The sequence below is a fragment of the Pan troglodytes genome, chromosome 10 (assembly GCF_028858775.2).
Source record: "Pan troglodytes isolate AG18354 chromosome 10, NHGRI_mPanTro3-v2.0_pri, whole genome shotgun sequence".
In the NCBI taxonomy this organism is placed as follows: domain Eukaryota; kingdom Metazoa; phylum Chordata; class Mammalia; order Primates; family Hominidae; genus Pan; species Pan troglodytes.
Window position 1 is genome coordinate 41527257 of NC_072408.2, and position 19091 is coordinate 41546347.

Genomic DNA, 19091 nt, shown 5'->3' on the forward strand with positions numbered 1-19091 from the left:
GCAATAACAATCTCCCTAAGGTGGAGTTCCAGGCTTTGCTGGGCCTGAGGAACATGAGAAGTCAGTTTGTAAAAGCCAACTTGAGCTCAACGTGAAATCGGCTTTGGAGATTGGGTTTGGGGGACAAACGGGGAAAGGGATTAGAATAAGAGAGGGGTTATAGGGAGTAAATTCTGGGGTTTTCCAATAGAAACAAGCCGTTGTGCCTGGGCGCGGTGGCTCAAGCCTGTAATCCCAGCACTTTGGGAGGCCGAGGCGAGCGGATCATCTGAGGTCGGGAGTTTGAAACCAACCTGACCAACATGGAGAAACCCCGTCTCTACTAAAAAAAAAAAAATACAGGCCGAGCGTGGTGGCTCACACCTGTAATCCCAGTACTTTGGGAGGCCGAGGCGGGCGGATCACGAGATCAGGAGATCAAGACCATCCTGACTAACATAGTGAAACCCCGTCTCTACTAAAAATACAAAAAATTAGCCGGGCGTGGGTGGCGGGCGCCTGTAGTCCCTGCTACTCTGGAGGCTGAGGCAGGACAATGGCGTGAACCCAGGAGGCGGAGTTTGCAGTGAGCTGAGATCGCGCCACTGCACTCCAACCTGGGTGACAGAGCGAGACTCCGTCTCAAAAAATATACATATATACAAAATTAGCCGGGAGTGGTGGAACATGCCTGTAATCCCAGCTACTCGGGAGGCTGAGCCAGGAGACTCACTTGAACCCGGGAGGCGGAGGTTGAGGTGAGGCGAGATCTCGTCATTGCACTCCAGCCTGGGCAACAAGAGCGAAACTCCATCTCAAAAAAAAAGAAAAGAAAAGGAGAAAGAAAGAAAAGAAAGAAGGAAAGAAGGAAAGAAAGGAGAGGAAAGAAATGAGCCGTTGCAAAATGAGAAAAGAGAAGTTTACTGAATGCAAGAATTTCACAATAGGGAATGATTTTGATGAAGCTTGGCTTTCCCCTATCCCTTGGTTTCCTGATCCCTGACTCCTCTTAGGGCAGGGACACCTATTACCTTAATTATCCTAAAGGGATTTTTTCCCTCATCTCTGAAAATTATATCCTTAGGAGCCCTCCAAGAAGAGATTCCAAACTTACCCAGGAATTTTTCTTTTTGAGACGGAGTCTCGCTCTGTCCCCCAGGCTGGAGTGCAGTGGCTCAATCTCGGCTCACTGCAAGCTCCGCCTCCCGGGTTCACGCCATTCTCCTGCCTCAGCCTCCAGAGTAGCTGGGACCACAGGCGCCCACCACCACGCCTGGCTGATTTTTTGTATTTTTAGTAGAGACGGGGTTTCACCGTGTTAGCCAGGATGGTCTCCATCTCCTGACCTCGTGATCCGCCCGCCTAGGCCTCCCAGAGTGCTGGGATTACAGGCGTGAGCCACTGCTGCACCCGGCCTTTTTTTTTTTTTTTTTTTTTTTAAGACGGAGTCTCTCTCTGTCGCCAGGCTGGAGTGCAGTGGTGTGATTTTGGCTCACTGTAACCTCCGCCTCCCGGTTGCAAGCGATTCTCCCTGCCACCTCAGCCTCCCTTGTAGCTGGGATTGCAGGCGCCTGCCACCCCTGGCTAATTTTTGTACTTTTAGTAGAGACGGAGTTTCGCCATACTGGCCAGGCTGGTCTCGAACTCCGGACCTCAGATGATCCACCCGCCTTGGCCTCCCAAAGTGCTGGGATTACAGGCGTGAGCCACCGCGCCCAGCCACCCAGGAATTTTTCTAATAGTCGGAGTAGAATCAAGGAAACATAAAACAATACAATACAAGGGCGCTGTGGCATGTGCCTGTAGTACCAATTACCCCAGGGGCTAAGGCAAGAGGATGCTTGAGCCCAAGAGTTCAAGGCCGTAGTGCGCAGTGATTGTGCCTGGGAATAGCCACTGCATTCCAGCCTGGACAACACAGGGAGACCCAGTCTGTATATAAAAATAAGATAAAATAAAAAATTAAACAATACAATGCAAATTATAGAGCTACAGTGTACTCTGACAGAAGGTGAATTTCTGGTGGAATACCAGGTGTTAAGCCTTATATCTGGAAGAAGTGAAGGCTTGTCCTTTTATTCCTCAAGGAGAGTTGTTCACACATTTACTGTGCCTGGCATCACAGTCAGTGGGTTGTCATTGGCTTTGCAGCTTAAAGGTAATACTAACATTTACTGACCACTTATTATGTGCCAGGCACGGTGCTAAATCTTTAAATACATTATTTAATACATTTTTTAAAATCCTTATGAAGTAGCTGGGCGTGGTGGCTCATGCCTGTAATCCCAAAACTTTGGGAGGCTGAGGCAGGCAGATCACCTGAGGCCGGGAGTTCGAGACCAGACTAGCCAACATGGTGAAACCCCGTCTCTACTAAAAATACAAAGATTAGCTAGGTGTGGTGGCAGGTGCCTGTAATCCCAACTACTCCGGAGGCTAAGGCAGGAGAATCTCTTGAACCCGGGAGGTGGAGGTTGCAATGAGCTGAGATCCTGCCATTGCACTCCAGCATGGGCAACAAGAGCGAAACTCTGTCTCAAAAAAAAAAAAAAAAAAAAAAAAATTCCTGGCCGGGTGCGGTGGCTCACACCTGCAATCTCAGCACTTTCGGAGACCGAGGCGGGTGGATCACGAGGTCAGGAGTTTAAGACCAGCCTGGCCAAGATGGTGAAACCCCGTCTCTACTAAAAATACAAAAAATTAGCCGGGCGCGGTGGCAGGCACCTGAAATCCCAGCTACTTGGGAGGCTGAGGCAGGAGAATCGCTTGAACTCAGAGGGCAGAGGTTGCAGTAGCCGACATTGCATACTACACTCCAGCCTGGGTGACAGAGTGAGACTCCGTCTCAAAAAAATAAAATAAAATAAAAAATCCTTACGAAGTAGATGATTATTAAACCCATTTTACAGATGAGCAACGTGGAGTTTAGAGCAGTTAAATAATTTAATTAAGGCTACAGAACTGTTTTAGCAGCCATACGTTTGAGCACAGGAGACTCTAAACCATGTTCTTACCCACAGGCCACTCCTCTAGTTTGTTGTACTGCCTCTCTTGCATCCCAGTCCTACCTCAAGGACTCTACCTCAGTGCCAGATATTCTACAAGGACCATAAGGAGGAAAAAGTGTGGTATGGTTGGTTCATGGGGATGGTTGGCTCCTTTTTCTGTGTAGTAACTGACAAATTTTAAGTCAGATATTGTTGCAGAAGATCGCTTGATTCTTAGCTCTCCAGCCTGTTGGGGTAATTGTGCTGTGGGAGGAAGACAATTGACTGAATTAGAGACATTAGTTATTATTGTGACTTTGCTTTAATCAGTGAAAGAACTCTGCAAGTCTCTGTACCCTCTCTGGATGGACTATAGCTGTCACTTCTGGAAAGGGGAGAGGTTCAGACCAGAGCTTTCTAGGGCCCTAGCTAACTTTTTTTTTTTTTTGGAGATGGAGTCTCGCTCTTGTTGCCCAGGCTGGAGTGCAATGGCACACTGTCGGCTCACCGCAACCTCTGCTTCCCAGGGTTCAAGTGATTCTCCTGCCTCAGCCTCCCGCGTAGCTGGGATTACAGGCTTGTGCCACCAGGCCCAGCTAATTTTGTATTTTTTTAGTAGAGACGGGGTTTCTCCATGTTGGTCAGGCTGGTCTCGAACTCCCGACCTCAGGTTATCTGGCTGCCTCGGCCTCCCAAAGTGCTGGGATTACAGGCGTGAGCCACCACGCCCGGCCAGGCCCTAACTTTAAAATTCTATGATTGGCCAGGCGCCATGGCTCATGACTGTAATCACAGGACTTGGGAGGCCAAGACGGGTGGATGGCTTGAGGCCAGAAGTTCGAGACCAGCCTGGACAAAATAGTGAGACCCCCATCTCTACAAAAAAATAAAAGTAGACCAAGCATGGTGGCTCACTTTGGGAGGCCAAGGTGGGTGGATCACGAGGTCAGGAGTTCAAGAACAGCTTGGCAAAGATGGTGAAACCCTGTCTCTACTAAAAATACAAAAAATTAGCCGGGCTTGGTGGCGGGTGCCTGTAATCCCAGCTATGGGAGGCTGAGGCAGAGAATTGCTTGATCCCAGGAGGCAGAGGTTGCAGTGAGCCGAGATCACGCCACTGCACTCCAGCCTGGGTGACAGAGCGAGACTCTGCCTCAAAAATTAATTAATTAATTAATTAAAATAAATTAAAAAACCAATAACCTCCATTCTTTCCTCTGCCCAGCAGCCGGTAACCACTACTCTACTTTCTGTCTCTATGAATTGACTATTCTAGTACCTCATAAAATGGAATCATACAATATTTTTCTATTTGCATCTAGCTTATTTCACTTAGCAGAATGTCTTAAAGGTTGCATAAGAAATCTTTGAAGGATCGATTTCATGGAACAGAATTCAAAGAAAGAAAAGAGAACAGAGATAAAACTGGAAAGGTACTTTGTGTCCAGGTTGTGAAACACCTTGAAAACAAACCTAGGTAGCTGCCACAGAGGGACCAGATGTTGTGGAAGTTGGAATTGTTATAGTCTTTTAGAAAGTATTCTGGCAATATCCTGTAAAACTAAACATGGATATACCCTCTCCTAGAGAAATAAAAACACAGCCCAATACCTAATGATACATATTTAAGAATGCTTATTATAGAATTGTTTACAATGGCCAGAAATAACATCTGTCAACAGGGGAATGAGTTAATAAATTATCGTACATCTAGACTGTGGAATAATATGCAACTAGGCCGGGCACAGTGGCTCACACTTGTAATCCCAGTACTTTGGGAGGCCGAGGTGGGCAGATCACCTGAGGTCAGGAGTTCGAGACCAGCCTGGCCAACATGGTGAAATGCCGTCTCTACTAAAAATACAAAAATTAGCTGGGTGTGGTGGTGAGCGCCTGTAATCCCAGCTACTTTGGAGACTGAGGCAGGACAATCACTTGAACCTGGGAGAAGGAGGTTGCCATGAGCCAAGATCGCACCATTGTACTCCAGCCTGGGTGACAAGACCAAAACTCCGTCTCAAAAAAAAAAAAAAAAAAAGGAATGTTAGATCTATATACATTAACCTGGAGAAATAACAATGGTATGTTAAATGATAAAAGTAAGTTGCAGAGTAATTTATATGTCATGATTTTTTTTTTTATTAAAAAAAATAAGACTGTAGGTGAGGCGCGGTGGCTCACCCTTGTAATTCCAGCACTTTGGGAGGCTGAGGCAGGTGGATCTCCTGAGGTGAGGAGTTCCAGACCAGCCTGGTCAACATGGTGAAACCCCATCTTTACTAAAAATACAAAAATTAGCCAGGCGTGGTGGTGCACGCCTGTAATCATAGCTACTCGGGAGGCTGAGGCAGGAGAATCACTTGAACCTGGGAGAAGGAGGTTGCAATGAGCCAAGATTGCGCCATTGCACTCCAGCCTGGGCGACAAGAACAAAAACTCCGTCTCAAAAACAAACAAAAAAGACTATAATTATGAATAACTATGTTTGTAAATGTTTATATTCTATTCTATTAATATTTATTGAATGCCAATTGTGGGCCAGGCACTGGGGATAAAGCAGTGAACAGAACAGACAAGTATGTTTACCCTCATGTAACTTGCATTCTAGCTAGAGGGGTGGGGTAATGTGTAGGAGCAGACAATAAACCAAAAAAATAAGTAAGCTAGGGCCAGTGGGGGTGGCTTACACCAGTAATCCCAACATTTTGGAAAGCAGACGCAGGAGGATTGCTTGAAGCCAGGAGTTCGAGACCAGCCTGGGCAACATAGCAAGACTTCATCTCTAAAAAAAGATAAAAAATTAGCTGGGCGTGGTGGCATGCACCTGTATTCCCAGCTACTCCAGGGGCTGAGGCTGAAGGATCGATTGAGCCCAGGAGATCAAGGCTGCAGTGAGCTGCGTGATCTTGCCACTGCACTCCAGCCTGGGTGACAGAGTGAGACCCCATTTCAAAAAAAAAAAAGTAAACTATATAGTAAGTTAGATGATAAGTGTTGTGGAGAATAACAAAATGGAAAAAGAGGGTAGTGGACAATTCCACTTTGTTGAACAATTTATTTTATATATATATATATATATATATATATATATATATATATATTCTTTTTTAGAGATGAAGTTTCACTCTGTTGTCTAGGCTGGACTTCAATTACTGGGCTCAAGGGATCCTCCCACCTCAGCCTCCTGAGTTGTTGGGACTACAGGCTCATGCCATGGGTGCTGGGCTATATGTTGCACAATTTGGAATGGTACATTTATGTTAGGGAGAAAAGAGGAACAAGGAAGAAGAGTTAAATAGGGTGGTCATGGAAGACCTTATTCAGAAGGGGACATTTCATTAAGAGACCCCAAAGAAGTAACAGAAAGAGGCTGGGCGTGATGGCTCACGCCTGTAATCCCAGCACTTTGGGAGGCCAAGATGAGCAGATCACAAGGTCAGGAGTTCGAGATCAGCCTGGCCAACATGGTGAAACCCCATCTCTACTAAAAATACAAAAATTAGCTGGGCGTGGTGGTGCGCGCCTATAAAGAGGTTGAGGCAGGAGAATGGCTTGAACCCAGGAGGCAGAAGTTGCAGTGAGCCGAGATCATGCCACTGCACTCCAGCCTGGGTGACAGAGCAAGACTGAGCCTCAAAAAATATATATATATAGTGCTGGCTTCAGCAGCACATACACTAAAATTGGAATGATGCAGAGAAGATTAGCATGGTCCCTGCGCAAGGATGACATGCAAATTCACGAATCCTTCCTTTTTTTTTTTTTTTTTTGAGATGGAGTCTCGCTCTATCACCCAGGCTGGAGTGCAGTGGCGAGATCTCAGCTCGCTGCAACCTCTGCCTCCTGGGTTCAAGTGATTCTCCTGCCTCAGCCTCTGCAGTAGCTGGGATTACAGGTGTGCGTCACACACCAGGCTTTTTTTTTTTAATTTTTTTAATTTTTAGTAGAGACAGGGTTTCACCATGTTGGTCAGACTGGGCTGGAACTCCTGACCTCAAGTGATCCACCCACCTCAACCTCCCAAAATTCTGGGATTACAGGCATGAGCCACTCCTCCCAGCCACAAGTATTTTCAATTATTATGGGTATGTATTTAGGAGAGGAATTGCTGGGTCATATGGTAACTATGTTTTACTTTTTGTTTTTTGAGACGGAGTCTCACTCTGTCTCCCACGTTGGAGTCCAGTGGTGGGATCTTGGTTCTTTGCAACCTCTTCCTCCAGGGTTCAAGTGATTCTCCTGCCTTAGCCTCCTGAGTAGCTGGGATTATAGGCACATGCCACCACTCCTGGCTAATTTTTGTGTTTTTAATAGAGACAGGGTTTCACCATGTTGGCCAGGCTGGTCTGGAACTCCTGACCTCAGGTGATCCGCCCACCTCGGCCTCCCAAAGTTCTGGGATTATAGGTGTGAACCACCACTCCCAACCTATTTTACTTCTTTTTGGGACTTTGTTTTTTGTTTTTGCTTTGTTTTGTTTTTTGCTTTTTTGTTTTTGTTTTCCAGGCTGGAGTGCAGTGGCGAGGAGACGGCTTACTGCAGCCTCAACCTCCTGGTCTCAAGTAATCCTTCAGCCTCAGCCTCCCATGTACCTGGGACCACAGGCATGCACTAGCACACTTGGCTAATTTTTTTTTTTTTTTTTTGGGATGGAGTCTCACTCTGTTGCCCAGGCTGGAGTGCAATGGCACAATCTTGGCTCACTGCAACCTCTGCCTCCTGGGTTCAAGCAATTCTCCTGCCTCAGCCTCCTGAGTAGCTGGGATTACAGGTGTGTGCCACCACACCCGGCTAATTTTTGTATTTAGTAGAGACGGGGTTTCACCATGTTGGTCAGGCTGGTCTCGAACTCCTGACCTTGTGATCCACCCACCTCAGCCTCCCAAAGTGCTGGGATTACAGGTGTGAGCCACCGTGCCCGGCCCACACTTGGCTAATTTTTTAAAAATGTATTTTCTGTAGGCTGGCGCAGTGGCTCACGCCTGTAATCCCAGCACTTTTTGGAGGCCAAGGCAGGCGGACCACCTGAGGTTCAAGACCAGCGTGGCCAACGTGGAGAAACTCCGTATCTACAAAAATACAAAAATTAGTGGGTCATGATGTCAGGTGCCTGTAATCCCAGCTACTTGGGAGGCTGAGGTAGGAGAATCACTTGAACCTGGGAGGCAGAGATTGCAGTGAGCCAAGATTGCGCCATTGCACTCTAGCCTGGGCAACAGAGTGAGACTCTGTCTCAAAAAAAAAAAAAAAAATTCTTTATAGAGATGGACTCTTGCTTTGTTGCCCAGGATGACCTTGAAATCCTGGTCTCAAGCAATCTTCCTGCCTTGGGCTTCTAAGCACTGGGATCACAGGCATGAGCCACTGCACCAGGCCCTGTGTTTAACTTCTTGAGGAACTACCAAATTATTTTCCGCAGTGGCTGCACCATTTTACATTCCCAACAACGTTTGAGGGTTCTGATTTCTCCTCTCCACATCCTCACCAACACATGGTATTTTCAGAGTTTTTTGGTTTTGTATTTTCTTTACAGCCATCCTAGTGGTGGTTGTAAACCATGGTGTCTCATGGTTTTGATTTGCATTTCCCTAATGACTAATGATTTTTTTTTTTTTTTTTGAGACGGAGTCTCGCTGTGTCCCCCAGGCTGGAGTGCAGTGGTGTGATCTCAGCCCACTGCAAGCTCTGCCTCCCGGATTCACGCCATTCTCCTGTCTCAGCCTCCCAAGTAGCTGGGACTACAGGCGCCCGCCACCATGCCCGGCTAATTTTTTTGTATTTTTAGTAGAGACGGGGTTTCACCGTGTTAGCCAGGATGGTCTCGATCTCCTGACCTCGTGATCCGCCCACCTCGGCCTCCCAAAGTGATGGGATTACAGGTGTGAGCCACTGCGCCCGGCCCCTTAATGACTAATGATTTGCGCATCTTTTCATATGTTTGTCTATTTGCATATCTTTTTTTTTGAGACCGAGTTTTGCTCTTGTTGCCCAGGCTGGAGTGCAATGGTGCAATCTCGGCTCACCGCAACCTCCGCCTCCCAGGTTCAAGCAATTATCCTGCCTCAGCCTCCAGAGTAGCTAGGATTACAGGCATGCACCACCATGCCTGGCTAATTTTGTATTTTTAGTAGAGGTGGGGTTTCACCATGTTGGTCAGGCTGGTCTGGAACTCCCGACCTCAGGTGATCCGCCCGCCTCAGTCTCCCAAAGTGCTGGGATTACAGGCATAAGCCACTGCGCCTGGCCTTTTTTTTTTTTTTCTTTGAGACATAGTCTCACCCTGTCACCAGGCTGGAGTGTAGTGGCACGATCTCAGCTCACTGCAACCTCTGACTCCCTGGTTCAAGCAATTCTCCTGCCTCAGCCTCTCCTGTAGCTGGGATTACAGGCATGTGCCACCACGCCCAGGTAATTTTTGTATTTTAGTAGAGACGGGGTTTTACCTTGTTGGCCAGTATGGTCTCGATCTCTTGACCTCGTGATTTGCCAGCCTCGGCCTCCCAAAGTGCAGGGATTACAGGCGTGAGCCACCACGCCCGGCCTTGTATATCTTTATTTGAGAAATGTCTATTCAAGTCATTTATTCATTTTTGAGTTGGATTATTGTTTTTTGTTGTTGTTGTTGTAGTCGTAAAAGTTCTTTATATATTCTGGATACTGGATCCTTATCAGGTACAAAAATTGCAATTATTTTCTTCTATTCTGTAGGTTTATGGAAGCAATTTTTAAATGATTAATTTGACAGTTGTGTGTGCATAAAGGATTTGAAGAGACAGCAGAAAGACCAACTAGGAATTCATTGCAGTTCTTCAGGTTACAATGGACACAAAACAGTAACAGTAAGAAAATGTCCCCCAAACGATTGTGTACCACAGGTGAAATTAGGAAAAGTCAGCTGAGCATGGTGGTATGTGCCTGCAGTCCCAGCTTCTTGGGAGGCTGAAGCAGGAGGATCACTTGAGCCCAGGAGTTAGAGGCTTCAGTGAGCCATGATAACGACAGTGCACTACAGCCTGGGCAAGAGAATGAGGCCCTGTCTCAAAAACAAAAACAAACAAACAAAAAAATCAAAGTATAATAGATGAGATCAGCCATTTGTAGAAGTAGCAAATAACCTGGTGTAGTTTCAGGAAAGCATAATTTTATCAACATATCTAAAGTTCTAGCAACCTAATCACTCAAAGTAAAATGGCTGGAGGCCTAACACAATCAAATTCTAACCCAATCAATTAGAATAAGATGGCTGAAGGGAATATAAACAGAATCAATTATATTAACTTGGCTAGAGCTGAAACCCAATCAATTGAATTGTACCTTGTCTTCAGAGAAGGGGGAGTAAGGAAGTAGTCTGCAAAGAATCCCCACCCCCAAAATTGTCAATATTTCTCCAGCGACATTTAGGAAAGAGGATTACCCATTTGTCCAACATAAATGAATATCTTATATCTGTATAAAGAAGATGTATGCTGTTCTATTAGTCACTAAAATTATCCAACTAGGGTGGGCGCAGTGGCTCACGCCTGTAATCCTAGCACTTTGGGAGGCCGAGGCGGGTGTATTACCTGAGGTCAGGAGTTCGAGACCAGCCTGGCCAACATGGCAAAACCCTGTCTCTACTAAAAATACAAAAATTAACCGAGATTGGTGGCGGGCGCCTATAATCCCAGCTACTCTGAAGGCTGAGGCAGGAGAATCGCTTGAACCTGAGAGGCAGAGGTTGCAGTGAACCAAGATCACACCACTGCACTCCAGCCTGGGCGACAGCGAAACTCCGTCTCAAAAAAATAAAATAAAATTATCCAACTAATTCCACTTGTTCACTAAGCAACCTTCTAATGATCAAACTTGTCTTCCAAAATAGTCAACCATTTTGATTAGCCAATAAGATTGTCTAGGCCGCTGGAAGTTTTTTTTCTCTATTTTTTAATAACAAAATTTAAAAGTGGTACAGACGGCCGGGTATGGTGGCTCATGCCTGTAATCCCAGCACTTTGGGAGGCCAAGGCGTGCGGATCATGAGGTCAGGAGATCGAGACCATCATGGGTAACACAGTGAAACATCATCTCTACTAAAAATACAAAAAATTAGTCAGGTGTGGTGGCATGTGCTTGTTGTCCCAGCTACTCGGGAGCCTGAGGCAGGAGAATCGCTTGAACCTGAGAGACGGAGGTTACAGTGAGCTGGATCGCGCCACTGCACTCCAGCCTGGGCAACAGAGCGAGACTCTATCTCAAAAAAAAAAAAAAAAAAAAAAAAGTGGTACAGAGAGGTTGTTTTGTTCATTCTTTCTTTCTCTCTCTCTTTTTTTCTTTCTTTTCTTTCTTTCTTTCTTTCTTTCTTTCCTTCCTTCCTTCCTCCCCCCCTTCCTTTTTCTTTCTTTCCTTCCTTCCTCTCTCTCTTTCTCTCTCTCTCTCTCTCTCTTTTTGAGACAGAGTCTCTCGCTGTCTGTCACCCAGACTGAAGTTCAGTGGTGCAATCACGGCTCACTGCAACCTCAGCCTCCCAGGTTCAAGTGATTTTTCTGCTTGAAAATAGATAAATATTTCCTAAGTAGCTAGGACTACAGGTGTGCACCACTACGCACAGCTAATTTTTGTATTTTTAGTAGAGACGGAGTTTCACCATGTTGCCTGGACTAGTCTCAAACTCCTGGCCTCAAGTGATCCGCCTGCCTCGTCCTCCCAAAGTGCTGGGATTACAGGCCTGAGCCACCGTGCCCGGCCAGGCCACTGGAAGTTTTATGTAGAAATATGTAAATTACCATGTGGTTTATATGTTATATTCTTCTAAGTTTGGTCAGCATAAGTGAGTTCTTCCAAGATGAATTAATTGACCAAAATTGACATGGGCATTCAAGCCAAAGCTTGAATGTTTTCTTTTCTTTTCTTTTTTGAGACAGGGTCTTTATCGCCCAGGCTGGAGTGCAGTGATGCGATCTCGGCTCACTGCAACCTCAACCGCCTTGGTTCCAGGGATTCTCCCACCTCAGCCTCCCTAGTAGCTAGGACTACAGGCACACACCACCCCATCTGGCCAATTTTTGTACTGTTTGGTAGAGATGGGGTTTCACCCTGTTGGCCAGGCTGGTCTCAAAGTCCTGATCTCAGGTGATCCGCCCGCCTCAGCCTCTCAAAGTGCTGGGATTACAGGCATAAGCCAGCGTGCCCAGCCTCAATGTTCTTAGAAAAAAAAAGTTAGCAATGTTTCTATCCTTGATAGTCTAATCAACCCAGGTGTGGAAGGGGCCTTATTTTATATGCTTAGGAGAGACAGTGAGAGGAATTTTTTTGTTTGGTTTTTCCATTCTACAGTGGAAGCAGACTCAGAAAAGCAATTCAAATTGCCTAGGGCCACACAATTCAATTAGATAAGGCTCTAGACACTAACTCCCAACCCAGGGCTTGCTTTGGCTCTTGCTATGGCAATCATAGATTGCTTCTACTCCAGCCACTGCATAATAGGAAACAGCACAGTGGTCATCACAGCAGAGTTGGGGCAACTACAGCTGTTGATCTGGAGATGTGGGCGAATCCCCTCCACAAAATCAGGCCTTGGGGAGACAATAGAAGGGTGACATCTTTTTTTTGAGACTGAGTTTTGCTCTTGTTGCCCAGGCTCGAGTGCAATGGCGCAATCTCGGCTCACTGCAACCACCGCCTCCTGGGTTCAAGCGATTCTCCTGCCTCAGCCTCCCGAGTAGCTGGGATTACAGGCATGGGCCACCACGCCAGGCTAATTTTGTATTTTTAGTAGAGACGGGGTTTCTCCATGTTAGTCAGGCTGGTCTCAAACTCCCAATCTCAGGTGATTGCCCGCCTTGGCCTCCCAAAGTGTTACGATTACAGGCGTAAGCCACAGCGCCCGGCATCTTTTTTTGTTTGTTTGTTTTTGATAAGACAAAAAAACCTCTGTTGTCCAGGCTGGAGTGCAGCCTCAACCTCCTGGGCTCAAGTGACCCTTGCACCTCAGCCTCCAAGTAGCTGGACTACAGGTGTGCGCCACCACAGCTGGCTAGTTTTTAAATTTTTTGTTGAGACAGGGTCTCACTATGTTTCCCAGGTTGGTCTCAAACTCTTGGCCTCAAGCAATCCTTTCGCCTTGGCCTCCCAAAGTGCTAGGATTACAGGCATAAGCCACCGCACCCAGAGATGCCATCTAACCTAACAACAGTCTGGCTTTGTCTCTGAGGTGTAGGAGGTGTCTCCCTAACATATGACTATGATGAGAATTAAGACCACAAAAAAGAAGATTCCTGGGGTTATGTAGTTGCAACTTTCATCCAGTAGGTTGAGGTGCTACGTGGATGAACTCTTTAGACTGCCACCTAAAGATCCACCCCTACCTCTTAATTACTTTATCAACCTTCCTCAGGACTACATCACACATAGTAACCTGTATAGAGAACAACGTTGCTAGGGGGCAGAATTGAATGTTAGCTATGCACTCAGAGGAATCCAATTTTTTTCATCCCTTCACAGAGCTGTGAGGAGATGACTTTCCTTAGGAAGAGGGATATTTTTCTCATCTTTTTTTTTTTTTTTTTTTGAGAGAAGATCTCATTCTGTCGCCTAGGCTGGAGTGCAATGGCAAGATCTCAGCTCACTGCAATCTCTGCCTCCTGAGTTCAAGTGATTCTTCTGCCTCAGACTCCTGAGTAGCTGGGATTACAGGCGCACGCCACCACGCCCAGCTAAGTTTTGTATTTTTAGTAGAGATGGGGTTTCACCATGTTGGCCAGGCTGGTCTCAAACTCCTGACCTCAGGTGATCCACCCGCCTAGGCCTCTCAAAGTGCTGGGATTACAGACGTAAGCCACTGTGCCCGGCTGCCTTCTTTCACCTTGATAAGGTAGAAGGCCAAGCATGTGGGAATAGATACAAGTAAACTGGTGGATTTTGGTATTGGAAAAAATGAGGCACTCTCATCTAAATGCATCTATTTTATCAATGAAACATGAAGCAAGATCATCTGCTGAGAGTGAACTGGAGGTGGTATTGGAGATGTTAGAAGAGAGAAGGTGTGAAACAATCATTATGCAGGGTAGAAAAGAGAATTTACCAGGGAAATACAGAATTATTTGGGAGTGTTGCGTTTTAGGGGCATTTTTTTTTTTTTTTTTTGAGACAGAGTCTTGCTCTGTCACCCAGGCTAGAGTGCAGTGGCGAGTCTCAGCTCACTGCATCCCCTGCTTCCCGGGTTCAAGCTATTCTCCTGCCTCAGCCTCCCAAATAGCTGGGATTACGGGCATGCGCCACCACGCCCAGCTAATTTTTGTATTTTTAGTAGAGACGGGGTTTCACCATGTTGGCCAGGCTGGTCTCGAACTCCTGATCTCAAGTGATCTGCTCGCCTCGGCCTCCCAAAGTGCTAGGATTACAGGCACGAGCCACCGCACCCAGCTTAGGGGCATAAATTTAAAGTGAGGCTAGTTAGCCAGATTCTGAGATTTTCTCCTTCAATATTCAGCTACCTAGGTATATATATGGAGAAGCTGAATTGTTGGATTTAACTGGAATTTGATTTTTTTCCAGGAAAGTTCTATGGAGGGCAAGAGGGACAAAGAAGTTAACAATGTCTGCAAGTTTATGGTTCTGGATGTGAAGGGGAGTGAGTGGATTATTTAAAAAATAAAAGACCAGGCACAGTGATTCACACCTGTAATCCTAACATTTTGGAAGGCAAGGGTTGGGGGATTGCTTGAGTCTGGGAGTCTGAGGCCAGCCTGGGCATCATAGTGAAGACTTGTCTCTACAGAAAATTAGCCTGGTGTGGTGGCACACACTTGTAGTCTCAGCTACTTTGGGAGGCTGGGGTGGGAAGATCACTTGAGCCCAAGAGTTTGAGGCTGCAGTGAGCTATGATAGCACTGCTACATGCCAGCCTAGGAGTCAAAACTTGACTCTAAAAAAAATTTAAAAACTAGGGCTGGGCGCGGTGGCTCACACCTGTAATCCCAGCACTTTGGGAGGCTGAGGCGGGAGGATCACCTGAGGTCAGGAGTTCGAGACCAGCCTGACTAACATGTAGAAACCCCGTCTCTATTAAAAATATAAAAATAGCCGGGCATGGTGGCGCATGCCTGTAATCCCAGCTACTTGGGAGGCTGAGGCAGGAGAATTGCTTGAACCCAGGAGGCAGAAGTTGCGGTGAGCCGTCATCATGCCATTGCACTCCAGCCTGGGCAACAAGAGCAAAACTCCATCTCAAAAAATAATAATAATAAGCCGGGAGCGGGGGCTCACACCTGTAATCCCAGCACTTTGTGAAGCCGAGGCGGGCAGATCATGAGGTCAGGAGATTGAGAACATCCTGGCTAACAAGGTGAAACCCCGTCTAAACTAAAAATAAACTAAAAATACAAAAGTTTAGCCGGGCACGGTGGCAGATGCCTGTAGTTCCAGCTACTCAGGAGGCTGAGGCAGGAGAATGGCGTGAACCCGGGAGATGGAGCTTGCAGTGAGCTGAGATCGCACCGCTGCACTCCAGCCTAGGGGACAGAGAGAGACTCCGTCCCAAAAAAAAAAAAAAAAGAAAAAAGAAAAAAAGAAAAGAAAATAATAATAATAATAATAATAATAATTTATTTTATTTTATTTTTTAGACAGGGTCTCTCTCTGTTACCCGGTGTGGAGTGCAGTGGCATGATCACAGCTTACTACAGCCTTGACCTCCTAGGCTCAAACAATCCTCCCACTGCAGCCTTCTGAGTAGCTGGGAATACAGTTGCATGCAGGCACACCTAGGTAATTAAAAAGAATTTTTTTCTTTTTTTTGTAGAAGGGTCCCACTATGTTTCACAGGCTGGTCTCAACTCCTGAGCTCAAGAGATCCTCCTGCCTCAACCTCTCAAAGTGCTGTGATTACAGGCATGAGCCACCCTACCTGGCCTCAACTTTTATTTTAAATTCAGAGGGTACACGTGCAGGTTTGTTATATGGGTATATTGCATGACACTGAAGTTTGGGGTATGAATGATCCTGTCACCCAGGTAATGAGCATAGTACCCAATAGGTAGTTTTTCAGCCCTCCCTGCCATCAGTAGTCCCCAGTGTCTATTGTTCCCATCTTCAGACCCAAGATTTGAGTGCAGGCATTTCTGACTCTGAAACTCATGCTCTTAGCCATTGTACTGTGGTGCCTTAGACAAATTTTGTTCAATACCGTTTTTACCATCACTATTATAGGATGATATAATAAAATACAAAATCATGTGGTCCAAATAGAAAAATATTTAAACAACATTATTAATTCTCTGGTACATATTATTGCAAAATAAGTTAGAAAAGAGGAATATGGCCAGGTGTGGTGGCTCACACCTGTAATCCCAGCACTTTGGGAGGCTGAGGCAGGCAGATCACCTGAGGTCAGGAGTTTGAGACCAGCCTGGCCAACATGGTGAAACCCCGTCTCTACAAAAATTGGCCGGGCACGGTGGCTCACTCCTGTAATCCCAGCAGTTTGGGAGGCTGAGGCAGGTGGATCACAAGGTCAGGGGTTCAAGACCATCCTGGCCAAGATGTGAAACCCTGTCTCTACTAAAAATACAAAAAATTAGCCAGGTGTGGTGGTAGGTGCCTGTAATCCCAGCTACTCAGGTGGCTGAGGCAGAGAATTGCTTGAACCCGGAAGGCGGAGGTTGCAGTGAGCCGAGATTGCGCCACTGCACTCCAGCCTGGCTGACAAGAGTGATACTCTGTCTCAAAAAGAAAAAAAGAAAAAGAGAGAGAGAGAAAGAAAGAAAAGAGGACTATGTGTATGTGTGAAAGTAGCCAGAAAGGGTGTTGCAGACCTAGAGCTTGAAATGAACTCTCCTTGGAGAGTAGATTATAAGAAGGGAACCAACATTAATGTGTTTCCTGTATAAGCACTGTATGTGCATTGCTTCATCTGATCCCTTACACAACCTGTGATGGAACCTCTGTTCTCACTCATTACCAAGGGGAAACTGAGGTTCAAGGAGGTTAGATAATTTGCCCAAGTCCACGCTGCTAGGTGCTGAGCTGAGACTCAAACCCAGATCTCTCGTCTACTCCATACTGCCTCAGATTGGTAGAAAGGGCCAAGGAAGGCATTCCAGGTAGAGGGGAGCAGCAGGGGCAAAGATGGAGGTCTGGAATGAGAAGGATGCCTGTGAAAAGAAGTTGGTAAATGGCCAGGGATCTGGCCTTCCATCCTCTAAGGAGGAGCAGAGGGTGGGACTTCCTAGGCAGCTCCACCCACTTTAGAGGGTTGCAACAGTGTGAGGTGGGGCAGAGGTTCTGGGGTTCCTGGAAGGTGACTGAAGCCCATAAGCCTGGCACTGTGCCCATGGCGTGGCTGGAACTAGCCCCGCCCAGTAGTGCTGGGATGGGAGAGCCACGGCCTGCAGGCTAGTTCCTGGAAGTCTAGCCACCACCCCTCCCCGCCAACACTAGTGCAGCCTAGCTCTTGCTCTCCCCCAGAATCAGGCTCTTTACTGGCTTCAGTTTATCCCAAGCATCTCTCTACCAGAGTCTGACCTCCAGATAGGGCATTCGAAGTTCCTCAAGCCCTTGGGTCACTCTGGCCTCCAGGTATCTAAGCTTTCATCTAATAAGTAACAGACTAATTTTTGTATTGATCCCATTTTATCTTCCTAACAACTTCGCTAAGTGGGCATTCTCATTATTGTCTCCATTTTTCAATAAAGCTCAGAAAGGAAATAAAGCTCAGAAAGGTTAGGTTGGCCGGGCTTGGTTGGTGGCTCACACCTGTAATCCCTGCACTTTGGAGGCTGAGGTGGGTGGATCACCTGAGGTCGGGCGTTAGAGACCAGCTTGGTCAATATGATAAAACCGCATCTCTACTGAAAAAAAAACAGAAAATTAGCTGGGCATGTTGGCATGCGCCTGTAATCCCAGCTACTCAGGAGGCTGAGGCAGGAGAATTGCTTGAACCTGGGAGGTGGAGGTTGCAGTGAGCTGAGATCATGCCATTGCACTCCAGCCTGGCAACAAGAGCAAAACTCCCTCTCAAAAAAAAAAAAAAAAAAAAAAAAGAACAGAAAGGTTGGGTTACCCAAGGCTACATAGCCAATAAATGCCAGGACCCAAGCCCAAGTTTTTTCGTTTGTTTTTTTAGAGATAGGGTCTTGCTCTGTCACCTAGGCTAGAGTACAGTGGTTGGAGTATAGCTCATTGTAACCTCAAACTCTTGGGCTCAGGTGATCTTCCCAGCTCAGCCTCCTGAGTACCTGGCACTACAGCTTCAAGCCACCACACTCGACACCAAGCCCAAGTCTTCTTTTTTTTGAGACAGAGTCTCACTCTGTTGCCCAGGCTAGAGTGCAATGGTGCGATCTCGGCTCACTGCAACCTCCGCCTTTTGGGTTCAAGCAATTCTCCTGCCTCAGCCTCCCAAGTAGCCGGGACCACAGGCGCCCGCCACCACACCCAGCTAATTTTTATATTTTTAGTAGAGACAGGCTTTCGCCATGTTGGCCAGGCTGGGCTCGAACTCCTGACCTCAAGTTATCCACCTGCCTCGGCCTCCCAAAGTGCTGAGATTACAGGCATGAGCCACCATGCCCAGCCCCCAAGTCTTTTTATTTCATTTTATATTTTATTTATTTATTTATTTTTGAAATGGAATATCGCTCTGTCACCCAGGCTGGATTGCAGTGGCATGATCTCGGCTCACTGCAACCTCTGTCTCCCAGGTTCAAGTGATTCTCCTGCCTCAGCCTCCTGAGTAGCTGGGATTACAGGCATGTGCCACTACACCCGGCTTATTTTTGTATTTTTAGTAGAGACGGGGTTTCACCACGTTGGCCAGGCTGGTCTCAAACTCATGACCTCAGGTGATCCGCTTGCATCAGCCTCCCAAAGTGCTGGGGTTACAGGCGTGAGCCATCGCGCCCGGCCTATTTTGTTTTTGTGAGACAGGGTTTTGCTCTGTCACCCAGGCTGGAGTGCACTGGCACAATCACAGCTCACTGCAGCCTCAACCTCCTGGGCTCAAGCCATCCTTTCACCTCAGCCTTCTGAGTAGCTAGGAGTACAGGTGCATGCCATCATGCCCGGCTAATTTTTTTTAAAATTTTTTGTAGAACCAGGGTCCCACTATGTTGCCCAGGCTGGTCTCAAACTCCTAGGCTGAAATGATTC

The 19091-nt window shown here is 46.7% G+C and overlaps 1 non-coding gene across 1 annotated transcript; it reads left to right on the top strand.

Annotated features, from left to right (window-relative positions):
- Positions 1-6619: 6619 nt before the first annotated feature.
- On the top strand, positions 6620-6726 carry LOC112205210 (U6 spliceosomal RNA). Its single transcript, XR_002939047.1, has one exon. It is a non-coding gene; the product is annotated as a U6 spliceosomal RNA (small nuclear RNA).
- Positions 6727-19091: the final 12365 nt, after the last annotated feature.